Raw genomic sequence first — 6,296 nt, forward strand, 5'->3', positions numbered from 1 at the left:
TTTAACGTAAATCATACTTACTCTACTTACATTGTCGTCACTATAGTGATGTCAGATAGACGACTGTAACTCTTAAGTAGAGCTATCACAGAAGTCAAGTACGTTGCAATTATTCTAGTTACTGTTTTAGGAAAGAGTCTGTTCATTAGGCTTTCAAGTCGCAATTTTCAATCCCAGATTCTCGCATTAGTGGAGTTCTCCTCCCAGTCAAACACTTGGCCAGTACGATGTTTGATTCTATAATATTAATTACACAAACTGATCTCGACCATTTGGCACCTTTTGCTAATCCTGCATGTGAACAGAGTTTATACAAGTGTGTGATTGACGAGAGAATGGCCCCTACTGTCCTCTTCTCATATATAAAATTCTTATGTTTTTGTTTGTGAAACTGAAAATACTATCAACAATGGAAGTTCATAGATTGATCATAAAAACATAAAAATGATTAAATTTGTTCAAAATTGCAAACTTTCTTAAACAGGTACTCAAACTTTATTTAAAAAAAAGAACGTATTTCAGCGATTGTCTTTCTCACATTGCCAATGGGCATCAAAATTAAATATTTTTTTTCAAACTTTTCATACGCTTCCCCTTCGGACCTTTGCAACACACATTTTTCATCGCATGTACTGTATATTTCTCAGTCTGAAATATTACACTAAAAACCCTACAGAGTTCATTGATCCCAGTCAGAATAAAGCTGTTCAGCCGTCCGTCAAAAATTCAAACGTGCAGCCTCTGGTGGCCGATTACATAATTTATGTTGGAAGGGGGAGGTGCGGCTGCTTCAAATTATTGTGAATTTAAAAGGGGAACAGAGATGTTGTTGGGAATTATTTTAATAATCAGAGAACATTTTGTTTTATTTTGTTGACGATGCCTTAGATGCATGGGCTGATGTATATATGAACAATATGCTATGTCAAATACTACCCATCTGAAATTTGCATGTTTTAAAGGTATACAGTCACCTGTAATCTAAATATGCCCATATGTGGTCAAAGGGGTGTTCCTTAGTGTGAGGCTGCTGTTTTTAAAAAGCGCCACCCGCTTAAAATCTGTGATTGGTTAGATTTTCTCTTTCCATGCTAACTGTGGCAAAATTGGAATAGGTGACAGTATACCTTTAACCATCGCCCACCCACCCACCTCAATTCCGGATCATGCCGACCGGGAATGGCTGTCAATCAAAGTCGACAAAACGTGCGATGTACTTTGAAGATACTAGAATATAACATAATTGAAGTCATTTAGCATTTTTATTTAAGCTAATAACTAATTTGCGTATTTAACAAACTTTCCTAATTAGGGATGTATATCTGGATTGACTTGACCAAAGTCGACGAAGCTTGCTTTGTATAGTGTAGCTTCTGTGATATTATATTATCGAAAGTTAGTTTTGATTTTGTAAATCATCTTATTACTGATTTGCATATTTAACAAATTTTTCTATTTACGGATATATGGAAGAATTTCTGATAAAATATTAATGAAAGTTGTTTGGCATTTTTTCAAATTGACTGGCATCATAGCAAATTGATAATTTGAGTATTTAACTATTTTTCCCAATTATAGATATAAGAACTGAAGGACTTGAAATCTTGCTATGTGTATTGATTAGTGTTGTATAAGTGAAACATGTTTTGCATTTTCATTTCAGTTTATTTATAATTTGTCCTGTGCAATCTGTTTTTAGCCCAAACAGACTAAGAGAGGTACTGACCAAAGGCAATTACACTTGCTATATAAAGTGGTGATACAATGACAGTAGTCAAAGAAATTTAGTACTTTTATTTCAGCTTATTACATATTTATATACTTAATGACCTTCGGAATTATTCTGTGGTGAATTTTGTTCATGATGTAGATCATAACACTTTAAATAAAGTTGCAAACATGTGGCAAAAGTTTAAATTTACAGACAACTGCTACTATATACTGAAACACGTGAGAATAATCAGTTCACGTCTGGTTCTTATCGCAAGTTATGTTCTTTACAGCTTCAAGAACGTGCGGTTCCTTCTATTAGAAAAAACGTATCATTTTCATCGATATACATCGTATAATTTAAACAGTTAAAAAGTCACGCAGGCAGACTTAATGATATCGCAACTTGTGGTCGTCATCTGTTGTATTAAAAATACGAACAAATGTAACCTATTTCATAAATCCAGTACCTCTCTTAGTCTGTTCGGGCTAAAAACAGATTGCACAGGACTAGATAGACGAGTTTGGGGGATATCTCCTGGTCTTTGATAGATGACCAGTTTAAAACATCGCTGCATGCCTATGTGTATTCCACACGGAAAAATGCTCATTGCTAATTATGTTCACTTGTGTCAGCAACAGGTTTTAGGTGAACTTCCCCACAGGGTATTGAAATAGCCAGTACTCAGCTTGTTGACATAGGCCGTAACAATGACAATGACCATGCAGAAGACACACTTAAAAGCTGTATCGACAAATAAAATACTGGGTTTTTTCACAATGCTATATGAAGTAGACTAAGAACTACATGTGATAAGTACAACAAAATGCCTGAAAAATGTCAGAAAATAGAGTTATTGTAAAGCAAGTTTTTTTAAAGTACAAAAATACTTAAATATCAAAATATCAACATTTACTCTAGAAATAGCATACAGGAAGGGGTCATCAAATTAAATAATCCTTTAAAGGCGGAGCCTCCCTTTCAAAGGACGCCAAGTTATGGCTGCGTTCATTGTGTAAGTGGACACCAAACAGGCAACACACAGGCACACGCTCCAGAAAATGCCATTTTTAAGTTTATGCCAGCCGCAAAAACAAAGACAGACCGCCAAGTGGCCACCGCAAAGTTGCTGCCGATCGAACTCTGTGGTTATATTCAAGGTCTAACGCGACTGGAAGACAATTCTTTAGGAAATGCAAGCGTTTGTGGTGGGGAATCAATGACCATTGGTGATTTGAACCGACCGTCAATCAAAAGCTTGCATAAACTCTGTTTGCAGGATTAGCAAAATGGGACAAAAGGTTGAGATCAGTTTCTGTAATCAATGTTATAGAAATCAAACATCTTACTTGCCAAGCGTTTGACTGGGAGGAGAACTCCACGAATGTGAGAACATGGGATTGAAAAGTGCGGCTTTAAGGAGCTGAGGGGTCGTGTTATTTTGGATGAGGAGTGAGAAGACTTCGCTAACCCACCCCAGGATATAATAACTATACGCGCCCTTAGATAACAGTAGCATTGCTCTTAACGTAAAGTTATCACCAATTATGTCAAAGACCATTCCATGCAGGCTAATAGTTTTTCTTGTAAGCTTCTTAATGCAACATCACAGAAAGCTACATTTCAATTCACTTGGCATTCCTTAATGTTTTCATCATAATTTATGTGACAGTGGCAAACTCATGGTGCGCAAGGCATGTCACATGTAGAACTTATGGGAAAAACATCTTGAAAAATGAACACTGATATAAATCAGCCGGGCGTTCAAGCCATGTTAATTTGAGTGTCACATTTCGATTACAAATACATAAGGAAGACGCAACCCTTGGACTGATAAGTGATGATGGAGAAGGGGAACTTGTTTATTGAATACGGAATCATGGCTGGGCGTCAAAGCCTAGCGGCTGATACATCAGAACGTCCCTCAATGAGGGAGTGGGTCCGTGAGTCTGTCTATACTGTGAGTCTGTTTCTGATTCTGTCTGAGTCTCTGGTTGTCTTGGTCACAGTCTGTGATTGTCCATTTATACTCCACCGAGGCCAAGTCGGATACCGACGCCATAAATGCACAATAAGATCACATGATACAAAACTCCGATTTCTACGGCCATTAAAAAAGATACAAAAATACAAAGAATTACTTGTCCACGCACGCATGCTACAAAATATATTGTTTCAAACCCTCGCCATAAATGAATTAAAACGATATTGAACAGCTCAATATGATGAGTTGTTACGATACAATAAAACACCAAGGTAGCAAGGAGAGGTCACTCAATGGATTTTAACTCTGTGAACATGTTCCACCAAGTTGTTGATCCTTGCTAACATTTTGTGGTGCAACTATGGCCGATAATGAGTCCCAGCAGACGAAGCCTCACTACATAGCATTCTACGACACATCAAGAGATTCGCGTTCAAGCTGAGATTCGCAAATAGCAAGTGCACTAGATATTTTGGCCCTTGTCCAATTGCTTTTGAATCTTACTTATGATACTGACGTTCAGCTGAAATAGTCGAGTGCACGGCAAAGACCCATAGACATCAGAAACTGGGTTACAGGGCCTTGGCCGTGTTCATAACGACAAGTGACTGTGGTCCCTATGTGGACCAATGTTTGCTACTTACTGAAATAAACAGAAGGACTTCAATGGAATCAAACTCAGACATCGGTAACTTACTGCATGGAACTTCATAAGGAGGGCGCCCAGCTGGAAGAAGGAATGCTTCCATTGAAACTGCCACTTCAATACTAAAAGCCTGCTGTTCATTCCCCTAGTCTTAATTCCATCACAATTGGAATCCCTTCCTTTAAAAACACAGGCATCGCATTATCTTACCATTACTTTTAAGAATGCACTCAGTTGCAACAGTATCTGTCGATTTAACTAGAGCAGAATGTGGACTACGGTGAGAGTTATGTCCCGAGATGTAAGTCTAGCTAATGAACAGTTGAACATGTCTGCTTTCTGACTAGGATTCACAAGACTTTCAGTTATGTAGGATAAGAAAACTCTCGAGGTCCTCTCCGTCATCGACTGGCATCAGGGACTGTACACTATATCTCACATTTTTTCAAAACTTTTTTCCAACATAGCTGGAGTATCTCTTTGCTGCATAATTGAAAAATCGATATCAGGTGCAAGTTTTCCCACAGGAATGGTACACCAGAATTGCTTAATATTTCTTCATACCCAAGGCATTTCGTTTAATTGGTTTATATTAAGGCAGCAGTTCAATGCCATAAAACTCAATGGTTATTCATTAAACTCAACATTCTTTACTTCTTTATCTGTTATCCAACATTTCACTCGGCCAGTGTTATCAAGCCTTTAACTTTGCCTTTTCAATGACATCGCTAATTACCTGTGGGTGTCAAAGATAAGCCCTTCACACTTTTATTTTTGTCGTTCACTGACTATACTTGAATAAAATCTGCTGGTTTATCACCTAGAGATGGAGTGCCCGCCCATGATCTATCCGCTGCATCCAGTTGATCATACTGGCTAACCGTGATAAAGTTTGCCCATCCGGACCTGCTTTACTCTACAGAACAATTGCTGCATTACATCCGACAAGATCAAGAAATTGAAATGTACCTTCATATCTTTAGCAGATAGACTTGACCTGTTGTTGAATTTTTTTCGAACCTGATCGTTACTCTCAGGCAGATAACCACTGTTAGACTATCAATGTTATAATCGGCAGACGGGAGTATCTCTGTTTTCCAGTTGTGTCGGGGTACAACTTTGCAACCAGTGCTATTATTTACCCGTACCATATAGCACCAAGAATTGGAAAAATACATTCAAGTTATTATTGATTCAATGCAAGCGCGTCGGTACTTAAAGCGAAGGTATCCATTTCAAGTTCACAAGTCTTTCTTTCTATCCAAATAATCATACTCATTTATACAGACAAATAATTTTGATTTTAATTTTATTAGTTCGATTGTATAAAATACAGAGAATGATATGATTTATCGGACACACTATGAAAAATGAAAAAACGATGACTAATTATAACCCAGTAATAAGTATCCAAGAAATGATGATAGATTTTACAATTCCTTGCGCTAATTTTCGAGTACATCAAAAATAAAATACTTGAAATGAGGAGTAAATACTGTACATAAGAAATCAACAGTCGTGAACACTATAATGGCTACTCATTTTGCAGTATGTAATAAAATAAAGAAATGACACATAATTCGCCAATTCTAAGTCATTACAGTATAATAAAACAAAATAGCGAGTACATGTACTCAATAGAAACTAATGGCACCATGTTTCAGGTATTACGCGCCTCAAATTCAAAAAATGTAACCTTTACACAAACCTCCCTTAACTTTCAACCATTCTCATAACAGAACAAGAATAAGAATCAGTAATCACCGTGCAAGTTTGGTAGCAGATAAAAATTATTCAACATTTACCGCAAATAGTATCTGAAATTCAAAATGGTCGTCATCTCTTGTTAACTCTAAGGAAATACTTTGTACTTTAACAAACAAAGAAGGTGGAAACTACACTTACTCCAGAAGCTTCGAAATGAATTCATAAAAAGTGGTAAAAATTTGAGGGTT

The sequence above is a fragment of the Ptychodera flava genome, chromosome 16 (genome assembly GCF_041260155.1).
Source record: "Ptychodera flava strain L36383 chromosome 16, AS_Pfla_20210202, whole genome shotgun sequence".
NCBI lineage: Eukaryota > Metazoa > Hemichordata > Enteropneusta > Ptychoderidae > Ptychodera > Ptychodera flava.